General features: G+C 37.9%; 2 protein-coding genes across 4 annotated transcripts in view; one reads left to right on the top strand and one right to left on the bottom strand.

The window, feature by feature from the left end:
• Positions 1–21590, bottom strand: part of SPRR2G (small proline rich protein 2G) — a 52220-nt gene that overhangs the window by 17319 nt on the left and 13311 nt on the right. Inside the window, exons 1-3 of one of the 3 annotated variants that reach the window (XR_008498199.1) lie at positions 5753–5924; positions 4726–4871; positions 3855–4045 (exon numbers count right to left, since the gene is read on the bottom strand). The gene's annotated coding sequence lies outside the window, so the exon portion shown is untranslated. Of the gene's footprint in view, positions 1–3854; positions 4046–4725; positions 4872–5752; positions 5925–19591; positions 19700–21590 lie in introns of those variants that run through there. The other 2 variants (XM_054473783.2, XM_054473813.2) reach the window with 2 other exon arrangements.
• Positions 6696–21590, top strand: part of LELP1 (late cornified envelope like proline rich 1) — a 36247-nt gene continuing 21352 nt past the window's right edge. The window contains exons 1-2 of the transcript XR_008497908.1: positions 6696–7192; positions 19647–19750. The gene's annotated coding sequence lies outside the window, so the exon portion shown is untranslated. The remainder of the gene's footprint in view (positions 7193–19646; positions 19751–21590) is intronic.

Below are 21590 nucleotides of genomic sequence, written 5' to 3'. Positions count from 1 at the left end.
AGTTTTATAGCAAGAAAGACATGGATGTGAATCCCACAGAAATTGATTTCCCTCACAGTCTCACTAATTCTGTACCTATATTTTGGCATTTATAACAATCTGGTTTTGACTGTTATTATTTTTATCAAAATAGCAGAATCATAATAGTTACCAATTATTAAGTCCTTATTATCTGCTTGGGACATTACTAGATGCCATTTTATATTATCTCATCTAAAATTCTTAAATTTCAAAGAAGTTTTGAAGGAATTACATAAACATATGAATGATCCTGTGGAAAGACATTGATACATTCTTAGAGCTATTGAAAAGAACATAAAAGTATGCTAAAATACCCCCAGCAATGAAAAATCCAAATAAGTACCAAACGAAATCAGATAAAACCTGGGAAGGAAGATGCAGATTTGGACAACAGGGAATTCTTGGTCAATGTGCAATTCGAATCAGAAGAGCATAGGCTATGAGAGCACCCTATCTGGATGCCAGTCCCAACTGTCATCCTGACTGTGTACTCGTGTGTGTGTGTGTGTGTGTGTGTGTGTGTGTGTTTAAGATATAAAATTTGGCATGTTAGATCATCAAATAAATCAGCCTTGAGAAACAAAAATAAAGTCCTAAGGCTCCCAACTGACTAAGTGGACCCACTCTTGGCCAAGGGGGCCCCAGAGAAACCTTAAAACTGAGTTCCTAGCATTACAGAATGAGACGTTGGAGGTGCCTTGTTATACTCCTTTCCTCACTAACCGCCTTTAGGCTTTCTTCCCTCAGGGTTAAACAGCAACCAGCCCTTTTGAAAGATTTGCTCTCCAATGATTTCAACCAACCTTGTGACTACTCCTCCCTTTTGCCTTTGAACACAACAGTGGACCAACATTCCTTCCTAATAAAAGGCCACCTACCAGCCGGGGGCATGGTAGCTCATGCCAGTAATTCCAGCACTTTGAGAGGCTGAGGCGGGTGGATCACGAGGTCAGGAGATCGAGACCATCTTGGCCAACATGGTGAAACCCCGTCTCTACTAAAAATACAAAAAAATTAGTTGGGCATGGTGGCGCGCACCTGTAGTCCCAGCCACTCAAGAGGCTGAGGCAAGAGAATCGCTTGAACCAGGGAGGCAGAGGTTGCAGTGCGCTGAGATCATGCCACTGCACTCCAGCCTGGCAACAGAGCCAGACTCCATCTCAAAAAAAAAAAAAAAAAAAGCCACCAACCACAAAGTGTTTCTGGCCAGTCAACAGAGGATGCACAGTGATGACTTTCATGTCCTCCACTTCACCTTTTAATGTCAGAAGGCTGAAAACTTCAGCCTTCCATCATGTTAACACTGCCATTTTTTGAACATGGGACCCAGAGGCATGAAGCTCAATTGCGTATGTGCACGTTTCTCCTTTCACAAATATTCATAACTCCTCCTATAGCTTACTTAACATGTATATTCAGCCACGCTGTTCAGCATAAATTCCTGCCTTATTCTTCTCACCCTCCAAATATCTGTGTTTCTGGCTTCTGGCTGGAGGCTGTGCTTCCAAGTCTGTCAGAATGGCCACCTTGAAGACTGAACCACTTTATGAGAAAGGAAGCTCTCCTTTCCAAATATATGAATCTCATCATTCTTCAGTTGACAGTCTTACAGTTTATATTAACTAATGTAGCTAATTAACTTATTTAGGCATGATTTTAAGTTACAAAGTGTAATGGAATTTGGTTAGGTTTCTTTTTTTTTTTTTCTTTTATTATTATTATTATTATTATTATACTTTAGGTTTTATGGTACATGTGCGCAATGTGCAGGTAAGTTACATATGTATACATGTGCCATGCTGGTGCGCTGCACCCACCAACTCGTCATCTCGCATTAGGTATATCTCCCAATGCTATCCCTCCCCCCTCCCCCCACCCCACAACAGTCCCCAGAGTGTGATGTTCCCCTTCCTGTGTCCATGTGTTCTCATTGTTCAATTCCCACCTATGAGTGAGAATATGCGGTGTTTGGTTTTTTTGTTCTTGCGATAGTTTACTGAGAATGATGATTTCCAATTTCATCCATGTCCCTACAAAGGACGTGAACTCATCATTTTTTATGGCTGCATAGTATTCCATGGTGTATATGTGCCACATTTTCTTAATCCAGTCTATCATTGTTGGACATTTGGGTTGGTTCCAAGTCTTTGCTATTGTGAATAATGCGGCAATAAACATACGTGTGCATGTGTCTTTATAGCAGCATGATTTATAGTCCTTTGGGTATATACCCAGTAATGGGATGGCTGGGTCGAATGGAATTTGTAGTTCTAGATCCCTGAGGAATCGCCACACTGACTTCCACAAGGGTTGAATCTAAACAGCATTGAAATACTTAAGAAAACATAAGAATCAAAATATGTATAAATTTTCTTCAAGTATGTATTTGGAATTGTATTAGTCAGTGGGAGACTTAAAGTACTCTAAAATTGAGGATATCAACTTTGTAACCTCAGTTTAATTGTTTACGAGAGTTTAACCAAAGTTGTTAACTGGATCAATTATTACTCCAAAGCCCCTTGAAAAAATTACACAAATTTCTAGAATTTTAATTAAATTAATAACATTAGTTATCTAACTTATGGCTCACAAAAAGCAGTATAATTGGCAACTTTAATAAAGTAAATATAAATTTCGTAAACCAAAGTGTGCCTTAAATCATCTTTGTGATACACAAAAGCCAACTTCAAGGACACAAAAACAGCATATGGCAATGAAAAATGAACAGAAAACAAAAGCTTTATGAGTCACAAAGAGTAGGTAGAAAAGGTAGACCTGGGTTTAGGAATCAACACCAGAAGACTATTGGGCAATCGGACAAGAGAGAGGAAAGGAGGAAAGAAGAAAAGGTGGAAGAAGGGCTTGATAGAGAGATAAGAGAGGTATCATGCCATGGCTTCAAAAGAAAATGCTTTTGATTTTAAAAATTAACCAGCATACGGTAAATCAGCCCAGGATCCCACAGACCCACCTATCAGGCCCCTCACTTGCTTTTCTCCCACTCAAAGGTCCTACCTCCCTGCACCTCCCCATGGCTGCCCACCACCCTCTGAGAGCCACCTCTGCATATGGTGATTCAGGCCAGGACCCCACAAATCCACCTAAATAAACCAGCACTGTCTGGTCAGTGACTCAGAGAGGTGGTCAACAAGTGAGAAAGAACAGGGTATCATGGGCAACTGACATAGAAATTCTCAAAGGCTTAGAAGATCCAGGATCCACAGTCAGCTCATTCCACCCTCTTTGGCCTTGGCATTGACATCAGATGGGAGGGTCAATCCTCCCTCTTTTCACGGAAGAGTACTTTGCTTGGCAAGGCTGTTCTTGTCACTAATGTTTATTTGTTCACACCTGCCTTAAATGCCAGTATGACTGAAATGTTGAAACTCTCTCATCTTCATTGGTTTAGCCTGAATTTTCCCAGGCAATTAGTTTCTCTGAATATGAGCAGGGAAACACCCTTCCTTCCTCCACCCTTTTCCCGGCTGTCCTGGGACTACTTGAAACACAGGTGTGTCTTACCACACACAAACACTAAAACTCAAAAAGAGAGTAAATAACAATTATAGCTACTATTGAGCTAATGGATTGCATATAAACATTCAAGATTCTTGGACTACAGGAGCCTTTACACCCACTCACCTCCCCAGGAATGCTTCCCTTTATTCATTCATCAGGCTGAACATCTGAGAATTTGGGTTATACGGACTTGTGTGATCACACCATATACTCTTTCAGTACCTGAATCTCCACTGCACATGCCACCACTTTTCCTCCATCCAGCCTACCACCACTCACCACTATGGACATTTCTTCAGCAGATAATTGCTTACTTTTTCCACTGGCTAGGGCTCGGGTATCATGCACCAAAATGCTGAAAGTTGACTGGAAACCCTGTGTATTCATCTCTGGTGAACAGCCACCTCTCAACTTCATAGCTGCCAACATATGGTGGTCCCATCTCCCTGGCACAGATAGTGAAGTCTTTTTTTGCCCATGTATGGTTCCATAAGCACAGTTTTCCCTACCAAATAATACAACAAAGCAAACACATCAACCAGTGAAATTAGTGGATGTCTAACATTACCCAAGGACCACAATTCCCCTCTTGAGCTCTGCCCAATGCTTCTGCCCTCCCTTCCCATGCCCCCTGAATCCCCAGCCCTGTACTCCAGCTATCAGTATCTACATATGTCCTTTGGCCATGTACTAAGGACTTGTTCAGACCTTCTTCTTTGGTTTACCAATTTCTTTGACTCTCAACTTTAGTCCTCCATTGAAATTGGAGTGACCTATAGTTTCAGGTATCCAGCATCCTCCTGAATACATGAGACAACTGACAGTCAAGCCATGTCCCATGAGAGGACCAGGAATTGGCTTCCACTCTACTTCACCTCTCACCTTCCAGGGTCTATCAACACTCCCTGACTGACAAAACTATTCTTAAATTATAACTCTCATGCTCAGAAGAGCAGGTCTACTTCTCCAGACTGTCCCATTTAGTTTTTTCTAACAAACCTTTTTATCTATCAATTCCACAGAGTTCTTTCCTGGTGGCACCTATTACAATACTTGGTCTGGTCTCATGGGGTTGACTTTTGCTGTAGCATTACAACATAAGTTCAAGTCTTCTACCACTAACCTACCACCTACCAGTCCTTGCACACATCCTTCCCCCACTCAAGGGTCCTGCCCCCCACGCACCTCATTGCACCTTTCCCTTGGCTGCCCCCACAGAGAACCCAGAGGTACTGTGGGAAAGGGCTTCTGTGTCTTCTTTCTCCCAGGCTACCCTTCCTCAGGAGATGGAAACCTTGCTGGTCACTCAATACCTGCAAAACCGGAGTTTCCTGTACAAAAAAAGAGTTAGACACATCACATTAGTAACTGGAATGAGGCATCCAAAAAACAGAAAACTGGGGCAAACCCTTTTGTTTTCCAAAAGTTTGACTGTGCTTGGGATCAAAGGTACAAGATTACTTTTTATGCCACCTTAATCCTCTGAAGCAGGAAGTTGAAGAAGAGACAGCGACTCTCCCTTAGGGCTTGGGCTAGCCCTCATCTGGGCTGGAAGAAGACTGTGTGGTTGGACTGATAGTGACCACTTTTTTCAAGGTGGGGTTTTAAAGAATTAGGATAGTTAAGTGCATAAATAGACAGGCAGATAAACATAATATAATTCTAGAATTAACTTTGGAACTCTTACAAGTCTTCAATATTAGAGATGAAGAAATAAAGTCATGGAGATACTGAGGAACTTCACTCAGAATGCACAGCTGGTTAATGTCAGTAAAGCTAGCATCCACATGTTCACATCCTATCTCACGTTCTTTCTACAACCCCAAGAGGTCTTACTTCACTTAAATTGAAGTCAAATCCCAGCTATTCAGAAACCACAAAGAACAGTCTTCAAATGAGGACACAGACCTGACAATTTGAGTGAAGGCCTTGAGACAGAACATGGCTAACACTTCCAGAACCCTCAGGCTTGTGATATTCAAGTACTCCCTGGCTCCTCTTTCAGAGCCTGTGGTTTGGACAATAAGAAAGAGTGAAGTTGTCCTACAGACAGAGGGAAATAAATATGGAGGTTGTCCTACAGAGAGAGGGAAACAAATAGAGGGAAATGATGGAGGCTCTAAAGGGAAGTCAAACAGAAAAAAAATCTCAGAAAAGAATAGGAATCATGGGATCAGAAGCACATATTGAAAGGAAATCTGCTCTAAAATACCTCCTGATGGTCTTTCAGCCTCTGCTTGAAGTCTGTCCACAATAGAGTGCTCTGTACAAGGGAGGCAACCCGATTTATTATTAATGAAATTACTTAGAAACTATTTCCTTGGTTGGACTGAAATGTGCTTCCCAGTGACTTCTGTTACTTTAGGAGAATTTTGCTCTGAACTACAGAGCAGTTCCCTCCTTGTCACTGGAGGTGTCATAGCAGAGGCTAGTAGTCCTGAGTCAGTGATGCTCCAGGGAGTTCCTTCCATGGGGTTGGAGGTGGCAAGACTCAAGTCTCTCATTGGCTTCAAGAATCGTTTATGCCTTGTTTCTTCCCCACCTAGGCCACTCTTCCACCTGCTCATGGACTCCTTGGGAAATTTTACAGATTCTTTCACACCATAAAGGATGGGGCAGGAAACACTCACTCACTAATTCAGAGGCATTCACATTTTTTACTTTGTTATAGTTTAATTTTTAGCAGATGGGCTCAGAAATTCACCTATGAGAAGGCCCTATGAAAGAGTTTATTTGAAATGTTATAGGGACATACATTTCTCTTATATGTTGATAAATGTTTGGCATAACCCGTATGTAAGCCAAGCATGAACAAAAGCTTTGATCAGACCTATTTCTTCCTCTTTGGTCACTCTTCCAAGAACTCCAATTTCATGATGTTGCTTTAGTAGAATTTAAAGAGCAGGCTAATACTGTGTACTTAATAGCATTTAGTTTTGTATCATCTCAGGATATTAATTACAAACAACAAAAGCTCACTCTGATTAAACAGAAAAGGGGTTTATTAAAATATTATTGGGTAGATTATAGAACTCTTAGAAAAGCCACAGAACCAGGCTTGAGGCTAAGCATATAGGAGAAATATCCAAAAACCACACCACAAAACTAGCCTGGTGAGGAAGTTCTACTGCCACGGCGACTGCTCCACCATTGTTACATCATGCCAGGAACACATCCTTGCATCCTCAGCCAGCCGCAAAAGGGAGCCACCACCCCTGCCAGCAAAATGTCTTCTGCAAGGAGACCCTCCTCCAATTGTTCCTTTCCAGAGCATAGCTCTGACTGGTAGAGCCTCCGTCATAGGGCGCACCCTGACTGCAAAACAGACTGTGAGATTTACTTTCTGGGTTCTACCTTGGGAAGAAGGAATACAAGTCTGTAAAATAGTCCATACATAGTGACAGTGTGCAAAGAGTACTGGAAAGCAAGGGAAAAGATTACACATATTTGCTACAAGCCCAAATTATCACTGGTTTTAGATCCAGGCAAGTTGAGACAACACCTGCAGTGTCAGCCAATATTTGAAGCATCTGTCATGTCATCAAGTTTTGCTAGATGAAAATGACCTGGATTTTTAAAAAAAGAAAGAAACAAAAGAAAAGAAAGAGGAAACACTTAATACCTCAGGCAGCAGGCTGTACCCTAGAGTAAGGTAGACCTAACTGTATTCATTAATTGTGCTATGATGTTGACTGCTAAGATGTTATCATGGGTCCCAGACCCAGGGAAATGTTAGAATGATCAGAGCTAATATTGTGAGCTTAACAATTCCACCTGATATCTCCTCTATATCTTCCATTTACTTTTCTCCATTTCACTCTTGCTACCTTCATCCAGGTACCATCATCTCTCACTTAGACTAATCGTAAGAACCTCTTAACTGGTCTTCAACTCCCAATCCCCTATAAGCTAAACACCACACTGCCAAAATGATCTTTCAAAAGTACAAAGGCAATTGTGTTATCCTGCCTGCTGTCCTTCCTTCAATGGCTTCCTGTTACACTTAGAAAAAATAGTTGAACTCCTTAACATCGACCTATAAGGTTCTAATTGTTTGGCTGTTCCCATAAGTCCAGTCCATGCAACGCTCCTCTCCCTGGGCTTGGTTTAACAGGCCCTGGTCTCTATTCCTGTTATGTGCCAGGTTGGTTCTTCCCTCCCAGCCTTCACACATGCTGCTCTCTCAGCCAGGAGCTCTCCCTGATGAACTTTCATGTTCCATACAAGGTTCAGGCAAACTCTCATGGATTCTTTCAGATGAGGTTAGTTCCCTCTGTTTTATGCTTTTATAAATCTGAACAACTCCTTCATGACACATGTAACCATTATACTTAAGTAATTATCAAGGTAAACATTTGTTTTGTTTAATGTCTGTTATCCTTACTGAATTTAAATTCCATGTGTTATTCACCACTGCTATATGCCCGGTACCTCACAGTTCCTAAGACATATGAGGCCTCAATAAATATTTCTTGGCCAGATGTGGTGGCTCACACCTGTAATCCCAACACTTTGGGAGGCCAAGGCAGGTGGATCACCTGAGGGCGGTGAAACTCCGTCTCTACTAAAAATACAAAAATTAGCCAGATGTGGTGGTGCATGCCTATAATCCCAGCTACCCAGGAGGCTGAGGCTGGAGAATTGCTGGAACCCCGGAGACAGAGGCTGCAGTGAGCCGAGGTCATGCCACTGCACTCCAGCCTGGGCGACAGAGCAAAACTCCATCTCAAAAAAAAAAAAAAAAAAATTGTTGAATGGTTTTCACAGTCCGGTTCATTTCTCTTTCCTCCTAGAAATGAAGCCTTGGCCATGCAAGCAAGGGGAGGTGAGATCTGATACTGCCAGAAAAGGCATACGGCACTGTCAACTCGCTGAGTCCTAGTATTGGCTATGTAACCCTAGACAAGTTACTTTACATTTCTAGACCTCAGTTCAGCAGCTGGAACACATGGACATTGGATTTCCTTCTTCCTGGAACTTCCTTTATGCACTCGTGTTTGTTACTCACACATGTATTTATCCATTGTCCATGTCTGCTTCTCAGTTTTAGTTACCTCCTACCCCACCTGTCCAAGGTGCCCTTGTCCTCAGAAGATCCCAGTGGCATGAATAAGACAGACTTGGAAACTTTTATCCTAGATAAAACTGGTCTGGAACACATAAAAAGTATTTCCCCAACAATTTTGATTCACTTCAATTCCTGAAAACTAACTTCTGACTTTCAAAGAAAATTCCACTTTGGCAGCTGTACAGGTACTAACAACAGTTTTCCCTTACGTGGAAGAAGAGCCTTGGAGGAGAAAACACACCATGTCTGTATGGGTGTGACAAAGCCTACTTTTTCTAGCACTCCTGGGGCTCACAGAGAAGGCATTTATCAAGGGGCGAGATGAAAGCAGACTCAGATTTCATATAGCCAGTTCTTGTAGTCCATGTCAGTAAAAGTGAAAAAGCACAGCAATAATACATTGTCTCATTAAAGCTAATGTGAGTAAGATAATTCAAGTATGTAGATTTCTGGTAGTGTAATTTTATCTCAACAAAGAACTTAGAACAATGAGAAAAGTAAATAGAAACCATAATCCTATCATAACAGCCCCTGGAACCTCTGAGCGCAAGGGGGATCTAGAATATTTCCAATGCCCCCTTGCAGTTAGTTAATCCCCTCCCAAAGGCACTGTTCAGATTCCTCACCATAGGTTAGTTTTCCTTATTCTGTATTTCCCTGACTAATAGTGTTGTTAAGCACATTTTAATATGATTTATATACATAGAATCATACAGAACATACTCTGCTGTGTTTGGCTTATTTGCTAAACATAGTGTCTTGATACGCATCAAATTCCTGCTTTTTTAATACTTTCTTAAGTTTTCTTAATGCTAGGCAGTATTTCATTGTATGAATTTTCCATAATTTATTGATTTACCTGCAGATGGACATTTAGGTTATTACAATTTGGGGCTATATGAACAAAGTTGTTACGAATATTTATGTACAAGTCTTTCATGGACATGTTATTTCTCTTAAATGAATATTTAGGGGTGGAGCTTCTTGGTCATAGCATAGTTGTATGTTTAACTTTATAAGAAACCGCCAAATTGTTTTCTGCATTGATTGTGCCACCTTACATTCATACTAGCACTGTATGAGAGTTCCAGGGGCTCCACCTCCTTGCCACACTTGCTTTGTCATTAATTTTAATATTAGCCATTTTCGTGGGTCTGAAATGATATCTCATGGGGCTTTTTAACTGCATTTCCCTGACTGATAATATGGTTAAGGATTTCACATGCGTTTTGGTCATTTATACATTTTCACTTGAACATAAATGTGGGTCTATTTCTGAGTTCTTCATGCTTTTTCATTTATCTATATGTGTATTCATACACCAAAACCACACATTCTTGATTGATGAACATTTATAGTAAGTATTGAAACCAGACAGTGTGAGACCTACAACTTTGTTATTTTCCAAGATTGTTTAAACTTTTCTAGATTCTTTGAATTTCCATGTAAATTTTAAATTTGGTCCATTAAGTTCTCCAAAAAAAAAGCCAGCTGGGATTTCTGTTAGGATTGCAGGGAATAAATACATCAATTTCAGAGGACTGATACATTTAAAATAGTGTGTTATCCAATATATGAACCTATATCTCTTCATTTACTTGGGTCCTGTCTAGTTTTTCTCCAGATTGTTTTATAATTTTCAGTGTAGCAGTCTTACAAATTTTTGTTAAATATATTACTAACATTTTATCTTTTTATGCTGTCATAAAGTTATTTCTAAATTTTATTTCCAATTGTGTGGTGATGGTATATAGAAATATAATTGATCTCTATATATTGACCTTGTATTCTGTGGCCTTGATAAAGTTACATATTAGTTCCAATACATATTTCTGTAAGTTTCTTAGGAATTTCTACATGGGCAATTATGCCATTTGTGAGTAAAGACATTTGTGCTTCTTCTTTCAAATCCATGCTTGTACTTATTTTTCTTACCTTATTGCACTGGCTGGAACTTCCAGGAAATGTTAGAATAGAAGTAGTAAATTGGGATATACTTGCCTTGTTTCTGATATTAGGGGAAAAATATTTCACAATTAATATAATGTTAGCCAAGGCTTTTCATAGATGACCTTCACCGCATAGAGAAAATTTCTTTCTATTCCTAGTTTGCAAGAGTTTTATCCTCAATGTGTGTTGAATTTTGTCAAATGCTTTCTCTACATCTATTCAGATGATATAATTTCTTCCTTTATTCAGTTAATTTGGTGAATTACATTTATAATATTCAATAAACCTTGCATTCTGTGACAAATCCTCTTAATATATTGCTAGACTCAATTTACTGATATTTTCTTCAGGATTTTTGCTTCTGTGCTCCTGAGGAATAATGATCTGTAACTTTCTTTTCATTTAATGTCCTTGTCAAGTTTCAATATCAGGGCTACATTAACCTGAAAAAGACTTGGTGAATATTCCCTCTTTCTCTGTTTTATGAAAGAAATTATGTATGATTGAAATTTTTATTTCTTAAGTGTGTGGTGTAATTCACCAGTTAACCCTTTTGGACCTGGGGTATTCTATATGGGAAGGTTTTAAACTATGGGTTTTATTTCTGTAATAATTTTAGAGATTGTCTCAGTCAGGGTACAATGAGAGGAACAGAACCAGTTGGAAATGTACTTCAGAGATTTACTACAAGGACTCAATTTATGTGATTGCAAAGGCAGCTAGGCAAGTCTAAAATCCAGAGGTCAGGACATCAAGAGGGTAAGCTGGAACTCTGTCATAGGCTGAAGCTGTAATCCACATATAGAATTTCTTCAGGGAAGATTTAGCTCGGCTTTTAAAGCCTTTCAACTGATTGAATCAGACCAGACTATATAAACTAGGATTTTCTCCCTTACTTAAAGTCAATTCATAATGGACTTTAATCACATCTACCTTCACAGCAACACCTAGATTAGTATTTGATTGAGTAACTAGGGACTGTCATGCAGCCAGGCTGACACAACAAAAGACCATCACAGGGCTGTCAAATTTTCATTTCTTTATGTGTTAGTTTTTTATTTTCAAGGGATTTGTGCTTTTCATCTAAGTTGCAGAATTCAATATGAAGTTGTTTATAATATCCACTCATTTTAAATATAAAAATGTCACGCCTATCATTTGTGAAATGGTTTCTATTCATTTTTAAATATACAATATCATCATGTGTGTGAAGGTACTCATGCCACAAACTAAATAAGGATAATAATTTTTGAAGTAATGATAGTAGTCATAATGATAATTTTTAAGACCTAGGATTCATCTCTTATTCCTCTTTTCCTCACCTTCCACATACTACTTCTTCCTAGATCCCAAGTTCTGCCTTAAGCTTATTATCATTTCTCATCTTCTCATTATCTTCAATGTTCTTACCCTAATTAGAGCCACCATCATCCTCACCTGAACCACTGCAGAAGTTTCCTATCTTGTGACCTGATTTCTATCTTGTCTCCTTATTCCTATCTTGTGCCACAACAATCCCATATCAGAACAACCACAGCAATCATATAAAATATAGAGAAGATTATGTCCTGCCTAATTGAAATGATCAAATATCTTGCCATTTTATGGTTTTAGGTCTAACGTTTAAGTCTTTAATCCATCTTGAATTAATTTTTGTATAAGGTGTAAGGAAGGGATCCAGTTTCAGCTTTCTACATATGGCTAGCCAGTTTTCCCAGCACCATTTATTAAATAGGGAATCCTTTTCCCATTGCTTGTTTTTCTCAGGTTTGTCAAAGATCAGATAGTTGTAGATATGCGGCATTATTTCTGAGGGCTCTGTTCTGTTCCATTGGTCTATATCTCTGTTTTGGTACCAGTACCATGCTGTTTTGGTTACTGTAGCCTTGTAGTATAGTTTGAAGTCAGGTAGCGTGATGCCTCCAGCTTTGTTCTTTTGGCTTAGGATTGACTTGGCGATGCGGGCTCTTTTTTGGTTCCATATGAACTTTAAAGTAGTTTTTTCCAATTCTGTGAAGAAAGTCATTGGTAGCTTGATGGGGATGGCATTGAATCTATAAATTACCTTGGGCAGTATGGCCACTTTCACAATATTGATTCTTCCTACCCATGAGCATAGGCATGGGCAAGGACTTCATGTCTAAAACACCAAAAGCAATGGCAACAAAAGCCAAAATTGACAAATGGGATCTAATTAAACTAAAGAGCTTCTGCACAGGAAAAGAAACTACCATCAGAGTGAACAGGCAACCTACAAAATGGGAGAAAATTTTCGCAACCTACTCATTTGACAAAGGGCTAATATCCAGAATTTACAATGAACTCAAACAAATTTACAAGAAAAAAACAAACAACCCCATCAAAAAGTGGGCAAAGGACATGAACAGACACTTCTCAAAAGAAGACAATTATGCAGCCAAAAAACACATGAAAAAATGCTCACCATCACTGGCCATCAGAGAAATGCAAATCAAAATCACAATGAGATACCATCTCACACCAGCTAGAATGGCAATCATTAAAAAGTCAGGAAACAACAGGTGCTGGAGAGGATGTGGAGAAATAGGAACACTTTTATGCTGTTGGTGGGACTGTAAACTAGTTCAACCATTGTGGAAGTCAGTGTGGTGATTCCTCAGGGATCTAGAACTAGAAATACCATTTGACCCAGCCATCCCATTACTGGGTGTATACCCAAAGGACTATAAATCATGCTGCTATAAAGACACATGCACACATATGTTTATTCTGCCACTATTCACAGTAGCAAAGACTTGGAACCAAGCCAAATGTCCAACAATGATAGACTGGATTAAGAAACTGTGGCACATATATACCATGGAATACTATGCAGCCATAAAAAAGGATGAGTTCATGTCCTTTGTAGGGACATAGATGAAATTGGAAATCATCATTCTCAGTAAACTATTGCAAGGACAAAAAACCAAACACTGCATGTTCTCACTCATAGGTGGGAATTGAACAATGAGAACACATGGACACAGGAAGGGGAACATCACACTCTGGGGACTGTTGTGGGGTGGGGGGAGGGGGGAGGGATAGCTTTAGGAGATATACCTAATGCTAAATGACGAGTTAATGGGTGCAGCACACCAACATGGCACATGTATACATATGTAACTAACCTGCACATTGTGCACATGTACCCTAAAACTTAAAAGTATAATAATAATAAAATTAAAAAATAATTTAAAAAATTAAAAAAAAGATTTGAGCAGGGCCACAGATCCAAGCCATATCATATCTTTTATACTCATGGCGAATGTTTTGGTGTAAATATCTTCCATATATACCATTAAAAGGGTATCATATTAAAAAAATATATCTTGCCATTGTAGCTAGAGAAAAATCTGGAGACCTTACTGTCCTACAAAGCACTTCATGCTGTGTGGCACTGACTCTTATGCTGACTTCATCATATCTTTCTTTCCTTGTTCACTAAGTTGCAGGAATATTGGCATTTTGGTGGCTTCCTTCCCTTTAAAGTAACCTTTTAACTGACTAAAATTGAAGTATAAATTTATAAAAGCTCATCAAGTACAGGTATACATCTCAATAAAGCTTCATAAGCTAAACAACCATGCAACCAATGCACAAATGAAGAAATAACATGTTACCTGCATCTCAGAAGCAGTCCACCTGGGAAGCAGGTCCTCAGAAGCAGTCCCAGTCACTACCAGCCCCCAAACATTACCTTTTTCCTGGCATCTAACACTGTACATTTGTTCTTCATGTTCTGAACTGTATATAAAGGGAATCATACGTATGAACTCTTTAGTGCCTGGATTTTTTTTCCTCAAAATTGTGTTTGTGATACTGATTCATTTTCTGGTTTGTAGATATAGATTGTTCATTATCATTGCTGTATAGTATTTCTCTATGAGAATATGCTACCATTTATGCATCCATTTTATTGCTAAAGGCATTTTAGTAGTTTCCAATTTGGAATTTTTAAAAATAGTGCTAATGTGAATATTTATGTACTCATCCTTTTGTGACTATATGTACACACTTCTGTTAGGTACATACCTAGGAATATAATGACTGGGTCAGAGGATAGGGATATGCTCAGCTCTAGTGAATACTGTTAACTTTTCCAAATTCTTTCTACCATCTATTATTCCTATCAGTTGTGTATGAAAGTTTCAATTGCTCCACACTCTGTCTAAACTTGGTATTGTCTATCTTTTCTCGTGTTAGCCATTTCGGTGGCTATGTGGAGATAACACGTTGTGACTTGAATTTGCATTTCTCTTATGAATGATGAGATTAAACTCTTTATTATATGTTTACTGGAAATACGGAAATGCCCTTTCATGAATTGCCTGTTCAAGTTGTTCAGATATTTTTCTATTTGCTCATTTCTTGTTTTTTGTTGATCTGTGAGTAGGAACACATGTGTATATGTGTTCTGGGAACAAGCCCTTTGTTAAATATAGGTATTACATACAGCTTCTCCATCTCTGTGGCTTGACATTTTGCAGTCTTGGTGGTGTTTTTGATAATCAGAAATTTTTAATTTTAATGAAATCCAATTTGTCATTTTTCCACCTTATTGGTATGCTTTTTATTACCTGATTAAGGAATCTTTCCTATTGACAAGATCTGAAGACATTCTCCCAGAGTTTAGAATTTTGTTTGTTTGTTTGTTTTTTGGTTGTGTAATATATTTTTATTTTCTATGGGTACATAATATACATATTTATGGGGTACATGTGACATTTTGTTACACACACAGAATGTATAATGATCAAGTCACAGTATTTAGAATACCCATCACCATGAGCATTTATCGTTTATCTGTGGTGAGGACATTTCAGTTCCTCACTTCCAGGTATTTTGAAAGATTTTACAACACACTCTCATTAACTATAGTCAGCTCACTCTAATATCAATCATTAGAACTTGTTTATTCTATTTAACTATATGTTTGTACCCATTAACCAACCTCTCTTTATCCCCCACAACCCCATGCACATACAAGCCTTTCCCAGCCTCTGGTAACTATCATTCTATTCTCTACCTTCATGAAATCACCATTTTTAGCTCCCACATATGATGGAACATATGATCATTGTCTTTCTGTGTCTGGCATATTCTATTTAACATAATGACCTCCATCCAGTTTCATCCATTTTGCTGCAAATAATATGATTTCCTTATTTTTATGGCTGGGTAGTATTCCATTATATATATATATAAAATATTTTCTTTGTGCATTCATCTGTTGATGGACTCTTAGGTTGATTCCATATCTTTGCTATTGTGATAGTGCTTCAGTAAACATTAGGATGTGTATATCCTTTTGATATACTGATTTTCTTTCCTTCAAATAAATACTTAGTAGTGGGATTGCTGGATCACATGGTAGTTCTATTTTTAGTTATTTGAGAAATCTCCATACTGTTACCCATAATGGCTGTATTAATTTGCATACCCACCAATGGTGTATGAGAATTCTCTGCATCCTCTCAAGCTTCTGTTATTCTTCATCTTTTTGATCATAGCCATTCTTGCTGGAGTGAAATGATATCTCACTGTGGTTTTAGTTTGCATTGCCCTGAGGATTAGTGATATTGAGCAATTTTTCATATACTTGTTGGCCATTTGTATATCTTCTTTTTAGAAATGTCTGTTTAGATCCTTTGCCTACTTTTTAACAGGATTGTTTGATTTTTTGCTGTTGTTTGATTTCCTGCATACCCAAAATATAATACTTATATTTTGTTTTAAGAATTTTTTATTAGGTTGGTGCAAAAGTTATCGTGGTTTTTGTCATGACTTTATTTTTTTTATTATACTTAAAGTTCTGAGATACATCTGCAGAACATGCAGGTTTGTTACATACGCATACATTTGCCATGGTGGTTTGCTGCACCCACCAACCCATCATCTAGATTTTAAGCCCCACATGCATTAGGTATTTGTCCTAATGCTCTCCCTCCCCTTGTACTCCACCACCCCGACAGTCTCTTGTTGGATAAATGTTTTGCAAATATTTTCTCCCATTCAACAAATTATCTCTTAACTTTGTTGATAACTTCCTTTGCTGTACAGAAGATTTTTAGTTTAATGTAATACTATTTGCCTATTTGCCTGTGCTTTTGAGTCCTTAACCATAAAATCCTCACCTAGACCAATGTTCTGGAGTATTTCCTCTGTTTTCTTCTAGCAGTTATAGAGTTTTGGGTTTGCATTTAATGTCTTTAATCCATTTTGAGTTGACTTTTGTATACAGTGAGAGATAGGGGTCTAATTTCATTCTTCTGCATATGGATATCCTGTTTTCCCTGGATTATTTATTGAAGAGGGTGTCCTTTCCTCAGTGTATGTTCTTGGCACCTTCACCAAAAGTCAATTAGCCCTAAATACGTGAGTTTATTTGGGGGTTCTTTATTTTGTTCCATTGCTTTATGTGTCTGTTTTAATCCTATATCATGCTGTTTTGGTTACTATAGCTTTGTAATATGTTTTGAAGTCAGGTAGTGTAATTAATATGTTTGAATGTTGTGTCCCCTCCACATCTCATGTTGAAATATGACCCTCCAGTGTTGGAGGTGGGCCTGATGGGAGGTGTTTGGATCATGGAGACAGATCCCTCATGAATGGCTTGGTGCCCTCTCCATGGTAATAAGTGAGTTCTCATTCTGTGAGTTCATGCAAAATCTGGTTGTAAAAAAGTGTGACACCTCATCCCCTCTTCCTCTCTTGCTACCTCTCTCACCATGTGACAAACTGGCTCCCCATCTCCTTTCACCATGATTGATTGTAAGCTTCCTGAGGCCCTTGCCAAAAGCAAATGCCAACACTATGTTTTGTGTACAGCCTGCAGAACTGTGAGCCAAAATAAACCTCTTTTCTTTAGAAATTACCCAGTCTCAGGTATTCCTGTATAGCAACACAAACAGCCTACAGTGATGCCTCTAGCTTTGTCTTTTTTGCTCAGCATTGCTTTGTCTATTCAGGCTCATTTTTTGTTCCATACCAATTGCAGGGTTGTTTTTTCTATTTCTGTAAAAAGATGACATGGATATTTTGACAGAGATCACATTGAATGTATAGATTGCTTTGGGTAGTATGGTCATTTTAACAATATTAATTTTTCCAATGCATAAGCATTGAATCTCTTTCCATTTGTTTGTATCCTTTTCAATGTCTTTCATCAGTGTTTATAGTTTTCCTTGTAAAGGTCTTTCCTCTCTTTGGTTAAATTTATTTCTAGCTATTTTTGTAGCTACTGTAAATGAGATTGCTTTTCCAGATAGTTTGTAATTGGTGTCTAGAACTGCTACTGATTTTTGTATGTGGATTTTTTGTCCTGCCACTTTACTGAACTTGTTTATTAGAGCTAAGAGGTTTTTGATGGAGTCTTTGGGTTTTGCTAGATAGAAGATCAGGTCATCTGTGAAGAGGGACAATTTGACTTACTCTTTACCAATTTAGATGCTTTTTGTTTCTTTGTCTGGCCTGATTGCTCTGGCTGGAACTTCTAGTACTACATTAAATATGCATAGTGAAAGTGGCCTTCCTTGCCTAATTCCAGTTCTTAGAGGAAGATTTTGAACTTTTCCCCATTCAATGTTATATTAGCTATAGGCTTGCATATGGGCCTTTATTTTGTTAAGGTATGTTTCTTCTATACGTAATTTGTTGAGAGTTTTATCATAAAAGATGTTGAATTTTGTCAACTGCCTTTTCTGCAACTATTGAGAGGATGACGTTATTTTTCCTTCATTCTGTTTATGTGGTATATCACATTTACTGACATCCAAATGTTGAACCATCCTGGCATACTGGGATAAATCTCACTTGATTATGGTGTGTTATCTTTGTGAAGTGCTGTTGGAATTGGTTTCCTAGTATTTAGTATTTTGTTGAAGATTTTTGCATCTATGTGCATCAGGAATATTGACCTGTTGTTTTCTTTTTTGTTGTTGTGTCCTTGTCTGGTTTTGGTATCCACATAATGGTGGCTTCATAGAATGAGTTGGGTAGAATTCCCTCCTCTTCTAGTTTTTGAAATACTTTGAGGGGAATTGATATTAGTTCTTTATAAGTTTGATAGAATTCAGCAATGAAGCCATTATGTCCTTGTCTTTTCTTTGCTGAGAGACTTTTTATTACTGATTCAATCTTGTTACTCATTATTGGTTACTCATTATTGGTCTGTGGATTATTTTTTAAAGTTCCATTGTTTTACTGTTCAAATTTAGATCTGTAATCCACCTGGAACTAATTTTTGTTTATGATGTAAGGTAGGGGGAAGTTATTTTTTTTATTCCATAGGAATATAGGAATATCCAATTGGCCCAGGCACCATTTATCAAAAAGGCTCTACTGCCATGCAGTCATCCTTCTCATGTATCAAGCAATTATATGTGTGTGAGTCTGTTCCTGGAGTCTCTATTCTATTTCACTGGTCTATCCTTACACCAGCAACATGCTGTTTTAATTACTGTAGCATTTACATCGAGTAGTTGAAATTCTGTAACTTTGTTATTTTCTAAGAACCTCTTGGCTATTGTTAGTTATTTGTCTCTCCAAATAAATTTTAAAATAAGCTTGTCAAGTGCTACCAACAAAATTATGTCAGAATAAATATACAATAAATACAACCTAATTTTAAAATTGAATTTTTAAATAAGCTTGACAAATTCTACCAAAAATGACAGTACTATAATTCATACACATTGAATCTATAGGGCGATTTGGGTATAATATATTTTACTACTGAGTCTTCAAACTAAGAACATGTGATATTTTTATTTCATTTAAATCTTCTTTAATTTCTCTCAATAATGTTCTACAGATTTTAAAGATTTTGCACATCTTTACTAAATATGTTCATATATTTGTATAGTTTATGGCATTATAAACTTTATAACTTTTTAAATTGTCTTTTTGATGTTGATACAAAGAAATGCAGTTAACTTTTATATATTGATTTTATTTCCAATGATAAATTGACTTTTTAGGTTTCATAGTTTACAGTTTTTTTCATTTTTGACTTACATAATTATGTATTCTTCAGATAAAGACAATTGTATTCTTCTCTTTCAATCTTCAGACATTTTATGTTTTTCATGGCTTATGACTCCAGCTAGAATCTCCTATAGAATTCTAAATAGAAATGAATATAATGAATATCCTTGTCTCATTCCAATCTCTGGGGTAAGCATTTAAGATTTTACCATTAAGAGTAAAGTTTGTTGTATATTTTTATAGTTACTCCTTTAAGGAAATTCTCTTTTATTTCTAGTATAATCAGAATTATCATGAGTTCTTGTTGAATTTTATCAAGAACTTTTCCTGAATCTACTGGGATTTTTATATAATTACCATTTTCTATTAACATAGTAAATTTCAAAGATGTCTTTGTGAATATTAAACTAACTTTGCATTCCTGAAATGTAATCAACTTGGTTGTTGCATATTATTCTTTGTTGTATCTCACTTAATTGATTTACTTATATTTTGTTTTAAGAATTTTTTTATTAGGTTGGTGCAAAAGTTATCGTGGTTTTTGTCATGACTTTTTTTTTTTATTATACTTAAAGTTCTGAGATACATCTGCAGAACATGCAGGTTTGTTACATAGGTATACATTTGCCATGGTGGTTTGCTGCACCCACCAACCCATCATCTAGATTTTAAGCCCCACATGCATTAGGTATTTGTCCTAATGCTCTCCCTCCCCTTGTACTCCACCACCCCTGACAGGCCCTGGTGTGTGATGTTCCCCTCCCTCTGTCCATGTGTTCTCATTGTTCACCTCCCACTTATGAGTGAGAACACGTGGTGTTTGGTTTTCGGTTCCTGCATTAGTTTGCTAAGAATGATGATTTCCAGCTTCATCCATGTCCCAGCAAAGGACATGAACTCATTCTTTTTTATGGCTGCATAGTATTCCATGGTGTATATGTGCCACATTTTCTTTAGTCTATCATTGATGGGCATTTGGGTTGGTTCCAAGTCTTTGCTATTGTGAATAGTGCTATAATAAACATGTGTGCACACGTATTTGTAGTAGAATGATTTAGAATCCTTTGGGTGTATACCAGTAATGGGATTGCTGGGTCAAATGGTATTTCTGGTTAGAGATCTTTGAGGAATTGCTGCATTGTCTTCCACAATGGTTGAGCTAATTTACACTCCCACCAACAGTGTAAAAGTGTTCCTATATATCCACATCCTCTCCAGCATCTATTGTTTCCTGAATTTTTTTTTTTTTTGGGTGGGGACAGAGTTTCACTCTTGTTGCCCGGGCTAGAGTGCAATGGCACGATCTCGGCTCACCACAACCTCCGCCTCCTGGGTTCAAGTGATTCTTTAAATTATGTATGGTGGTGCATGCCTGTAATCCGAAATAGCTGGGATTACAGGCATGCGCCACCACACCCAGCTAATTTTGTATTTTCATTAGAAACAGGGTTTCTCCATGCTGGTCAGGCAGGTCTCGAACTCCCAACCTCAGGTGATCCACCCGCCTCAACCTCCCAAAGTGCTGGGATTACAGGCATGAGCCACCGCGCCTGGCCCCTGACTTTTTAGTCATCGCCATTCTAACTGGAGTGAGATGGTATCTCATTGTGGCTTTGATCTGCATTTCTCTAATGTCCAGTGATGATGAGCTTTCTTTCATGTGTTTGTTGGCCACATATATGTCTTCTTTTGACAAGTGTCTGTTCATATCCTTTGCCCACTTTTTGTTGGGGTTGTTTGTTTTTTTCTTGTAAATTTATTTAAGTTCCTTGTAGATTCTGGATATTAGACCTTTGTCAGATGGATAGATTGCAGAAATTTTCTCCCATTCTGCAGGTTGCCTGTTCACTCTGATGATATTTTCTTTTGCTGTGCAGGAGCTCTTTAGTTTAATTAGATCCAATTTGCCAATTTTGGCTTTTGTTGCAATTTCTTTTGGTGTTTCAGTCATGAAGTCTTTGCACATGCCTATGTCCTGAATGGTATTGCCTAGGTTTTCTTCTAGGGTTTTTCTGGTTTTAGATTTTAC

This window comes from Pongo pygmaeus, chromosome 1 (assembly GCF_028885625.2).
Source record: "Pongo pygmaeus isolate AG05252 chromosome 1, NHGRI_mPonPyg2-v2.0_pri, whole genome shotgun sequence".
NCBI lineage: Eukaryota > Metazoa > Chordata > Mammalia > Primates > Hominidae > Pongo > Pongo pygmaeus.
This window is presented reverse-complemented; position numbering and strand designations above follow the sequence as displayed.